This window comes from Eubalaena glacialis, chromosome 4 (assembly GCF_028564815.1).
Source record: "Eubalaena glacialis isolate mEubGla1 chromosome 4, mEubGla1.1.hap2.+ XY, whole genome shotgun sequence".
NCBI classification, from domain to species: Eukaryota; Metazoa; Chordata; class Mammalia; order Artiodactyla; family Balaenidae; genus Eubalaena; species Eubalaena glacialis.
The window spans coordinates 66,311,758-66,324,094 of NC_083719.1; the positions used below are offsets into that span (position 1 = coordinate 66,311,758).

Here is a 12,337-nt window from a genome sequence, read left to right on the forward strand (position 1 = left end):
ATTACCCCAACCCAGAATCAACACACACCAAAGTGCAAAAACAGTCCACCCCTTGAGAAACAAAATGAATGAAAATCTATTTGCCTCTTTCATAACCCCAACTATAATAGGCCTCTCTGTAGTTATTTTAATTATTATGTTTCCAAGTATTTTATTTCCAACATCAAAATGACTAATAATCGCATAATTTCCCTTCAACAATGTCTAGTCCAACTTACATCAAAACAAATAATAAGCACCCATAATCACAAGGGATCAGGCTTGATCATTAATTCTAATATCACTCATTTTATTTATTGGGTCAACCAACCTTCTAGGACTACTACCCCACTCGTTTACACCCACCACGCAACTCTGAGTAAATGTAGGAATAGCAGTTCCCCTATGAGCCGGCACCGTGATTACAGGTTTTCATAACAGAACAAAAGTATCTCTAGCTCACTTCTTGCCGCAAGGCACACCCACCCTCCTTATCCCCATACTAGTGATTATCGAAACTATTAGCCTGTTTATCCAACCAGTAGCACTAGCTGTGCAATTAACAGCCAATATTACAGCAGGACATTTATTAATACATCTAATTGGAGGGACAACTTTAGCACTAATAAGCATCAACACTACCACAGCTTTTATTACATTCATCATTCTGACCCTACTTACTATCCTCGAATTTGCCTTTGCTATAATTCAAGCCTATGTGTTTACCCTCCTGGTAAGCCTATATCTGCATGACAATAATAATGACCCACCAGACCCACACATGCCACATAGTAAAGCCCAGTCCTTGACCCCTTACAGGAGCCCTTTCAGCCCTCCAAATAACATCGGGCCTAATCATGTGATTCCACTTCAACTCAATAATACTACTAATATTAGGCTTACTAACTAATATTCTAACAACATATCAGTGGTGGCGAGATGTTATTCGAGAGAGCACTTTCCAAGGCCACCATACACCAATTGTCCAAAAAGGGCTTCGATATGGGATAATCTTATTTATCATCTCAGAAGTCCTCTTTTTTACCAGCTTCTTTTGAGCCTTCTATTACTCAAGCCTCGCCCCTACTCCTGAATTAGGCGGGTGCTAGCCACCAACAGGCATTCACCCTCTAAACCCTCTAGAAGTACTGCTCCTCAACACTTCCGTGCTACTAGCCTCTGGCGTGTCTATTACTTGAGTCCACCACAGCCTCATGGAAGGAAATCGCAAGCACATACTCCAAGCCCTCTTTATTACAATTGCCCTGGGCATATATTTTACACTCCTACAAGCCTCAGAGTATTAAGAAGCTCCACTTACAATCTCAGACGGAGTATATGGATCAACTTTCTTCATGGCCACAGGGTTCCATGGACTGCACATAATCATTGGGTCCACCTTCCTTATTGTCTGTTTTCTGCGCCAATTAAAATTCCACTTCACATCCAACCACCACTTCGGCTTTGAAGCCGCTGCTTGATACTGACATTTTGTAGATGTGTGTGACTATTCCTTTACGTATCCATCTATTGATGAGGCTCATAATTCTTTTAGTATTAATTAGTACAACTGAATTCCAATCAGTTAGTTTTGGTACACTCCGAAAAAGAATGAGAAACTTAATAATAACCCTACTAACAAATACAGCACTGGCCTCGTTGCTCGTACTCATCGCCTTCTGACTCCCTCAGCTAAACACTTAAACAAAAAAAACAAGTCCCTATGAATGTGGATTTGACCCCATAGGATCCGCCCACCTGCCCTTTTCTATAACATTTTTCCTAGTAACAATCACATTCCCCCTCTTGACCTAGAAATTGCCCTCCTACTGCCCCCCCCCCCGCCCCGGGCAACTCAAACAAATAATCTAAAAACAATACCATAGCTCTACTTCTAATCTCATTATTGGCAATTAGCCCAGCCTATGAATGAACTCAAAAGGGGCTAGAATGAACTGAATATGGTATTTAGTTTAAAATAAAACAAATCATTTCGACTCATTAGATTATGACTAAACTCATAACTACCAAGTGTCTTTAGTGTACATAAATATTATTATAGCTTTCACAATATCCCTTGTAGGGCTGCTAATATATCGATCCCACTTAATGTCCTCACTATTATGTCTAGAAGGCATATATTATCACTATTCATCATGGCAACCCTAGTAATCCTAAACTCACACTTTACCTTAGCCAGCATAATACCAATCATCCTACTGGTGTTCGCAGCCTGCGAAGCTGCACTCAGATTATCCTTGTTAGGAATAGTATCAAATACGTACGGCACCAACTATGTACAAAACCTTAACCTCCTCCAATGCTAAAATTTATTATCCCTACGATTATACTATACAATGGGTGATCCTTAGGATAAGTTGGTATGACAATGAATACCTTAAAACCATTTGATCCAGAAATTTAGCCTCCAGGAATTATCCTAAGGAAATAACCATGACTGTGCACAAAGATCTGAATGTTATTTATAAAAGCAAAAACAAACACACGAACAAACAAAACCACAGAAACAGTGTAAATGTCCAGCATTAGGAAATTAAGTCAATGGTTTTAAAACAGTACTTCTTTGAGTACAGGACTCCATAGAAGTGTGTTGGCAATCACCTCAGAAAAACCCTGGCCCTTCATCACCATTTCAGAGTATTTTCACTTTTATTTCTTGTACATATTAAGGTTACATGTGAGATTTTCTTTAGAAAAAAATGATTCTGTGCATAAAAAAATTTGAAAACCACTGGATTCAATACATTACAGTAATTGATATAACAATAGATATGGAAACAGGTATGTTAACAGATCAGGTTATCTTTGTGTAGTGATTATAGGTCATTCTTTTTCTTGGTTGGGTTTGTCTCTATTTTCCACATTGCCTACAGATAACATGTAATTATTTCTGTAGCCAGACCCAAAAAAAGTGGTTTTTGAAAAAAAGAATTAGTTGACAGCAATAAATATTCCACAAGCCATTAAAAATTTCCCAGGTTACCATTTTTGGCATTCAAATCATAGGTTTTATAAACCCACTACCATTATGAAATTTTTCCCATGAAATATCATAGGTTGTAGAGAACATTGAAGATATAGTCCAACCCCCTCATTTTATATTTGAAGAAACTGTGATCCAAAATGTTTTAGTATATTGAAGCTAGGGCTGGGAGCCTGTGGTCTTCCGAGATTCCATGTGCCTTTTCTGCTCTTCACCTAATTTGTAGAATGGATAGTCATAATTTTCATTTCTCTCATTTTTGTGTACCTAGTCTGAGCATCTGTCATTGTGTTATTGCTTACTTTTTCCTATGAGTGAAAATTTGAAGTACCAGTGGTCAGAATTTCTCTATTTAGAGAAATTGGCACAAACTATAAAGCATTAAAATGGGTCCTAAAACTGTCATATGACTCATTGTTCTGATTTATACAATTAGAGTTTTATAATCTACTTTATTCCACTAATTCATTAAATGTGTATGTTCACTTAGATTTATAACTTAGAGTTGGATTAAATTGACCTCAAATAATTCTTACAGTTTGCCTTCACTCTTGGCATCTAAAAGGTAGACATTAGATACATGTTCCATCTGCCCCGCCTTCCTTCTCAGACATGAATGTACTTGGAAATCACTCTGACTTAGTTGTGTTTCAGGATCTTAACTCATCTCTGAGTTATCTTGCTATGATCACATTGACACCCCCCCAAAATGTTATGGCTTTGTGTAATATTTTTTACATATATGTATATACGTCAGTACTTTCCCATGGTTCTTTTTTTTTTTTTTTTTTTTTTTTTTAATGACTCCGTGTGTTTGGGACTTCGTTTCTAGGGCTGCTGGAGACAATAGTGACACCTCCCATTGAGAGGTGTGTTTGCCAGTTTAGTCATTTTCCAAATCAAACCAGCTCCCTCTGGGAGCCCTTTGTGATTCTTTTATTTTTATTTTTTTAACATCTTTATTGGAGTATAATTGCTTTACAATGGTGTGTTAGTTTCTGCTTTATAACAAAGTGAATCAGTTATACATATACATATATCCCCATATCTCTTCCCTCTTGCGTCTCCCTCCCTCCCACCCTCCCTATCCCACCCCTCTAGGTGGTCACAAAGCACCGAGCTGATCTCCCTGTGCTATGCGGCTGCTTCCCACTAGCTATCTATTTTACGTTTGGTAGTGTATATATGTCCATGCCACTCTCTCACTTTGTCACAGCTTACCCTTCCCCCTCCCCATATTCTCAAGTCCATTCTCTAGTAGGTCTGTGTCTTTATTCCCGTCTTGCCCCTAGGTTCTTCATGACCTCTTTTTTTTTTTCTTAGATTCCATATATATGTGTTAGCATATGGTATTTCTTTTTCTCTTTCTGACTTACTTCACTCTGTATAACAGACTCTAGATCCATCCACCTCACTACAAATAACTCCATTTCGTTTCTTTTTATGGCTGAGTAATATTCCATTGTATATATGTGCCACATCTTCTTTATCCATTCATCCGATGATGGACACTTAGGTCGCTTCCATGTCCTGGCTATTGTAAATAGAGCTGCAATGAACATTTTGGTACATGACTCTTTTTGAATTCTGGTTTTCTCAGGGTATATGCCCAGTAGTGGGATTGCTGGGTCGTATGGTAGTTCTATTTTTAGTTTTTTAAGGAGCCTCCATACTGTTCTCCATAGTGGCTGTATCAATTTACATTCCCACCAACAGTGCAAGATTGTTCCCTTTTCTCCACACCCTCTCCAGCATTTATTGTTTCTAGATTTTTTGATGATGGCCATTCTGACAGGTGTGAGATGATATCTCATTGTAGTTTTGATTTGCACTTCTCTAATGATTAATGACGTTGAGCCCATGGTTCTTTTTTGTTTTAATGTTAAGCAGTGAAAATTAAGTAGCCCTTTGAACTTGGAGATGCTGAAGAAATAGTGTGAAGTAATGTGTTTCAAATAAAGGAAATTGGAAAGGTTGAAAAACATGTCACTCCCCCAAAACCTTCTCTGAACCCCCAGCTCCCCCCTCCCCACCAAAAGTGAGTAATTCATAATGAAAAGCAAACAGAACAAATACATGGCAGTTTTCAGTTTAGGTGAAGGTGATATTGTTTGTTATTGAAAAAAACTAGAAATGAGGGGGACTTTGTAGTGCATTCTTTTTTAACTATTTCCCCCAAGAATCTTAATGTCTGAATTTACTTAAAATGCAGACCTTCCAGGCTTATATCTTATAAAGAGCATTTTGCTAAAAAGAGTTGTAACTTAAACTGAAATAATTTACACAGTTGTTTTTACTAAAATAGTAGATTTGGGATAAATTTTAAAATATTTTTAAATGTCATAGTTTTGCAAATCTGTTTTCTGATTTAGTTATTCTAACTGTTTTAATACATTAGGGCTGCTGTTCATTTACTCTAGGAATCAAGCACAGAAGCTCACAGAATGAAGAATCAAATTTGTAAACAGTTTAATAACTTGAGCTTACATGCAAATTTATTTTCTCATGATTAAACCTTTGATGTAATGCTTCCAATGAAGCATTCAAAGCTAGGAATGCTATGCCACTAGCTAAATGTTTCAATATTGTGGTACTTCTTGGTTAAAATTTTGAGTTAAATACCTATAGTATATAGTTTTAGAATAGTAGCACTACCTGATTTTATTTTCCAGATAATATTTAAGAAATCACATTTTATTTATATATAAAACTGTACAGCTTTTAAAGCACACACACATATTACTTCATTTAGTTTTTACACAAAACCTGTAAGAGAGGGAGATGGAAGATTATTCAGAAATGAAGATAGTGAAGTTAGTAACGTACCCAAAATTTCATGGTTGTGCACAGGTTCTTAGAACCTGCTGTGTGTCCACCATTGTTTCCACTAATCTTTTAGCCTCTATAAATGAATATGTGTACCCTAGAATTTCTTATAACTTAATAAAAGCAAGTTGCAAGATTGTACATACATTATAACGGCAATTGGTAAAAAACAGAACAGAAAATAGCAAGTATTTTCTATTGGTGAATAAAGGTTTTGAAAGGTTACATATACACTGTTAATAATGGCTACCTCTGATGCAGATGGGGGTTGGAACTGGGGGCGGGGGTGAGTATCTCAAAGGAGATTTTAACCTTATCTAAAGTACAGTCTAAGTACATTTGTGTATGACTTGTAGAATTTAAAATAATTTTTAAAAACTGTAAAGAATGTAGAGTTGGATTCTGGGAGTTATTGGACTATCCCAGGAAAGAGAAGGGATAGATTGAGAGGTAAGTGGGGGAGTTACTACGTTTTGTAAATAAAAACAGGTCATCAAGCTGTCTTTGGAATCTCTGTGTAAAACAAAGGAATGGAAAGTAAGTATCTTTTCAGAATCATTCTGATTTGTTCATAGTTTTGTGAAATACTCTGCAAAGAGAAACTGGCTGTGGTGCTATATTGTGCAACAAATTAATATCAATCAAAGTGAGGGGGGATGTTTGTTTCATCACAATAGCTTTGGTAAATTGAAAGTAATAAATACCCCCGAGAACCATGAGTATGTTCTTGTGATTCTGCATTGTATAACTTTTTCTGGTCCTGTGGGTAATTCCTTTGGGCTTTATTCAGAGGGGCGGAGGCATGGACTGTGGTTACCTCCGCTCTCCCTCCACCCTCCTGGGATGTAGCATCTGATTTACAAAAACTTAAAAACATGACTTTTCACAGGAGCTTGCTATTACCTTTTTCAAAGTTTGCTTGAATCAGAAGTGGGATTCGTGTAAAACATCCCCTGACCTTGTCATGTGTTCCTTTAGAAAAGCCAGCAGATCCAGCCCTTAATTCTTGGTTAGTAAGAGAATATCCGTAGCTGGGTGAGGTTCTAGAATAATTTAGCAGCCACCACACATCTCTGACTGAAACCTAAATGTGACTCTTGGGACTTGGTCTGTCTGTGTGAACTTCAGTATCCTTTCTCCGCTAATCAACTTCATGCCTAAAATCTCTAAAAGAAGCTCCCTTTTACAGTTCTTCTCTGACCTTTCTGACTCACACATGTGCTTTTCCGTCTGACAGCTTGTCACCTTTATTCCACGCCCAAAGCAGCCAACTGTGGTCTCCACCCTCACTTAGTGGCTCTCTGAAGTGATTCTCCAAGGTCTGCTCTTTATAATACAGGCAACCCTCTACATTTATTTGTGATAACAGTAATAATGATAGCAATAATAACAGCAGCCATAATTTATTTAGCACCTACTATGTTTTCACCATTCACTACATAGATTCTCTCTAGTCTTTACAACAGTCTTGCAAGGTAGATCTTGTTATCCTCATTCAACTCAGGAAGAAACTGAGATACAGGGAGCTTTCCCAAGCGAACTTTCCCCAGGATATGGCAAAGTAAGGATATAGATCCATGTCTAAATAGTATACTCCAAAATAAGCCTGCCTAATAGCAGATCTCACTCTATAGTGGTAACAATGAGGTTCCAATGAACACATATTGCTATCAAAATCAGTTTTTTGCCATGCATCAGTTTCTTGTTAATTTTGATGTTTGCTATAAATTAAACAGATATGAGTTAAACTGTTGAAAGATAGTTGCTATTACCTTTTCCTGGCATTTTCTGCTTCAAAGACTATATTAAATGCTATTTTCAGATATTTATACTAATCTGATTATCTGCTAGTCACATTCCTATCCTAGAAATTGTACAAAAGAATTGCGTACCACTGGCCTCTGTTCTTCAATAACTACAACAAAGTCAACACATAGTCAGTCACTGGTTTGGAAAGGTGGAATGAATTCTATTCATTCAAAATCATTTCTTGGTTAAATAGCAGTTAAGAACACAGGCTTTAGAATCATGAGCTCCCAGCTTTTTTGACCTCAGGCAAATTACTTCGTATCACTAAACTTTTTTCTTCTCTGTTAAAGGTCATATTAAGAGGTCATAGCTTGTAGTTTTTTGTCTGTTTCTTTCCTCTTGTTTTGATGTTGAATGAGATAATCCATGTAAAACACATAGCATAGTGTATATCTTATGATAATAAATGTTTCTCTTTATTATTATGTAATTCTTATTTGAAAATAATTGTTTAACATTTGTAGCTGTGTAGCATAAGGACTTAACACACTTGACATACTGTAAAAATTTGTTGATTTAGATCATAAAACATTGCAAGGTTTTGGTGAAAGTTTTTATTATTCTTAGCTAGACTGCAAATACATACTAATGTGTAGTGTATATCTTGAAGCCCTTATAAAAAGGCTTCCTTAAAAATTTCTTAATTGGTAGTAAAGATGGAATTAAGAACAGAATTCATTGTTTGGGACTTTTATCATGTGAAAACGTATTTTCCCATTGCTGCTTAGATCAGATGAAGATAAAAAGTTATTGAACATCATTATTCCAGTAACATGAGCCATCTTCTTGGTCCTAAATGTCAAAGACCTAAGCATTGCATCAGTGTCACTGGGAGGCCTAAGGCAGAAATGAACAAATAGAAAATTTTGTGTCAGTCAAGGTTCTCCAGAGAAACAGAACCAACAGGAGAGGGGTGTGTGTGTGTGTGTGTGTATGTACACATATGCATACACATATACGCTTTCATTCAGACATATATACACACATATGTATATGTATATATATGCATTGTGTGTGTATATACATAATATATGTATGTATACACACACAGTTCTAGGTCAACATATTCTTAGATAGGCAATTGGAAATGAAAGGCATACATACTAGATCTGTCAGTGGATTTGGTATTCGGTCCATTCATAAGGTTTCAGGGACAATATGAGGAAGAAAAAGAAAAATCTTCAGTGCAAAATTATTGGCAGAAGCTTATCCATCTGACAAGGAAATCTGTTTTCAAACAATGTACAACTCAACATCCCAGGGCAACAGGGAGAAGGTAGCACAGCTCTCTAGACCTTATTCTGCAAAAGTTAATCCAAAGGGTTGAAAAATAAAGCTGAGTTAAATTTTATTAATGTTGATGTTTGATTATTTCAGCCTGACAATTTACAGCACCATTTTATAATGCAAATAGTTTTCTTTGCTAACCTTATAGATGATTCAGGATGGAAGTGCAGACAGGTATCTAGAATCTAATCATAAAATCCTTGTGATATATCTCATCCATAAATTATGCAAAAGACTGTGGATTGCTGTCAGTGTTTTCACCATCTGTACTATGTTCAGTCCGCCCCCAAATGTTTAATTTTCTTATTTGAACATGTTTTAAATTAATGAATAAATTCAGTATTATATAAAATATTTACAGTTTACAAGGTACTTCCATATACATTGTCTAATGTAATAATTTTTATTCATCTTTTCATGAAACAGCTTTTGGTTTAATTGATTTTCTCTATTGCTATTTTGTTTCCAATTTCATTGTTTTTTGCTCTAATATTTACTGTTTCTTTTCTTCTGGTTGCTTTAAGCTTAAATTACTCTTCTGTCTCCTCAAATGGAAGCTTAGGTTATTGATTTTAGATCTTTCTTCTTTTCAAATATATGCATTCAAAGCTATAAATTTCCCTCTAAGTACTGCTTTTCATCCGTCCCACAAATTTTAATAAGTTGTATTTTCCTTTTCATTTACTTCAAAGTTTTAAAATTTCTCTTGAGATTTTTTATTTGACCCATGTGTTTAGAAGTATGTTGTTTGAAAGTAATTAGAAATATGTTGTTTAACCTCCAAATACTTTGGAATTTTCCAGCTGTAACGTTTCTGTTACTGGTTTCCAGTTTATTTCCATTATGGTTTAAGAACATACTTTGTATGATTTCTGTTCTTTTAAATGTGTTAGACTATGTTTTATAGCCCAGTGGATGGTCTATCTTTGTGAATGTTACTTGTGAGCTTGAGAAGAGTGTGTATCCTGCTGTTGTTGGATGAAGGATTCTATAAATGTCATTTAAATCAAGGTGATTGATAATGCTATTCAGGCCCACTGTATCCATACTGATTTTCTGCCTGCTTGATCTGTCAATTACTCAAATAAGGGTATTGAATCTCCAACTCTAATAGTGGATTTGTCTGTTACACCTTTTAGGTCTATCAGTTTTGCTTCTTGTATTTTGACCCTGTTATTAGTTGCATACACACTTAGGATTATTATGTTTTGTTGTCTATTATATCTTGTTTTGGTTTTCTGAGAAAAGCATTATTTCTCTGATTTTGAAGGATAATTTCACTAGATATAGACTTTTAGGTTTTTGGGCTTTTTCTTCAACACTTTAAATATTTCACTCCACTTTCTTTTTGTTTGCATGGTTTCTGATGAGAAGTCCACTGTAATTCTTGTTCCTCTCTAGGTAAGATATCAAACCTGCTCTTGCCTCTTTCAAGATTTTTTCTTTGTCTTTAGTCTTCTGCAATTTGAATATGATATGCCTAGGTGTATGTTTTTTGTTTTATTTTTTTTTCTGTTGTTTGTCTAGTTTGGTATTTTCTGACCTTCCTGGATATGTGGCTTGTTTTCTGTCTTTAATTTTGAAAAATTCTCAGACATTAGTACTTCAGATATTTCTTCTACTCCGCTTCCTCTTCTTTCTTCTTGTGTATTCCAATTATTCATATGTTATACTTTTTGAAATCGTCCCATAGTTCTTGGATATCCTGTCATTTTTCATTCTTTTCATGTTTTGTATTTCAGTTTTGGTACTTTCTGTTTACCTGTTTTCAAGCTCACTGATTTTTTTTCCCTTGGCTGTGTGCAGTCTGTTGATGAGCCCATCAAATATATTCTTCATTTCTATTATAGTGCTTTTGATTTCTAGCATTTCATTTTGATTTTTTTCTTAGAGTCTTCATCTCTCTGCTTACATTGTTCATCTGTTCTTGCAAATGGTCTACTTTTTCCATTAGCACCCTTAACATATTCATTGTAATTATTTTAAATTCTCTGTGTGATGATTCCAACATCTATTCCATGTCTCAGTCAGGTTCTGATGCTTGCTTTAACTCTTAACACTGTTTTTTTTTCTTGCTGTCTATCATGCCGTGTAATTTTTTGTTGAAAGCTGGACATGTATTGAGTAATAGGAGCTGAAGAGGACTTGAATGTGAGGATTTATGTTACTGTGCTAGGAGTTGTGCTGTATCTAATGTTTATTGTCAGAAGCTTCAGATTCCCCCGGTGCCCTTGTTTTTGTCTCTCCTCTTATCTTTGGACTTCCCTGAATACTTCTCCTCAAAGAGAGTCTGCATCTTCCAGCTCTTTCAACTCTAATCAACTGTGTTTTACTGAAACCCTATTGGTGTGATGGTATGGTGTAGGAGAAAGGCATTCTACCTTTTTATGATTAAATATCAGTCTTTTAGCAGGCCTGTGTCTTGGGGCTGTGAGTTTCACAAGTGCTTATCTGGTATTACAGCTCTTTTTTCCCCTCTCCTCTTAAGTGAAATAAGAAAGGGAGGGAGGCTGGAGCATGAGAAATATCCTTACCCCAGGTGGGAAGAAACTCAGATCAAGTCTTTTTCCCTGGAGAGTAGGCCTTTGTTACAGAGAGTCTCTGGGCTATTTCACAAAGATGACTCATTCCCTCCCCCCTGCTAGAATCAGGAGAGGATCTTTCTTGGATCTTCACTATGAGAACCTGGTGGGATTCCTGGAGGCAAAATCCAGGAAAGGGTGGGGATTCCCCAAAACTGTGCCCCCCCCCCCCAGGAGTTTCTTAATCTCCAGCTAGTCTACATTCAGCCTCCAGCAATGCATTGCCATTTAACCAATTTATGGCTCCCGGGTCCTCAACTCCAGGGAAACAGATCTCAGCCTTGATAATCTGGATTAACCTATCTCTCCAGATTTTGAGGTGGTGGTTTGCTCTCCAATCTCAATTATCTGATTGGTCCAACAAACTGATTTTCAGTTTGTTCAGCTTTATTTGTAAGGATAGGAGTGATGACTTCCAAGCTCTTTACATATCAGAAATGAAACTGGACATCTCCCTTATGTAATACATTAAATTTACTTAATCCAAAACAGAGAACTGAAATATTCTTGACTAAATTCAGCTTTTAACAATTGAGAAATTATAAAAATGTGATTATGTATATACATTATATAGAATGATATATAAAGTGGATACTTTTATTAATTCTGTTTAAGAAAGTCAAAACTTAAATGTCTATCTGTATTTCATTCACTTTATGAATACTTATTGCATGATAACTACATTTCAAGTACTCTGATTATATTCTGTACCATGTGATTTATAAGGATTCTCTGCTAAAAATAAATCTTCATTACTTGGACACTTAAAAAGCACATTATTAAGGCTCAAGCTAGCAGTTTCTTGACTGAAAAATAGTTGGGAAGAATCTTGTTTCACCTTATTATTTGC

At 35.9% G+C, this 12,337-nt stretch overlaps 1 protein-coding gene and 1 pseudogene across 3 annotated transcripts in view; both read left to right on the forward strand.

Moving 5' to 3' along the window:
- XRCC4 (X-ray repair cross complementing 4) overlaps positions 1–12,337 on the forward strand; it is a 276,249-nt gene that overhangs the window by 204,116 nt on the left and 59,796 nt on the right. The gene's annotated exons all lie outside the window — the stretch shown is intronic.
- On the forward strand, positions 65–889 carry LOC133089516 (ATP synthase subunit a-like; annotated as a pseudogene).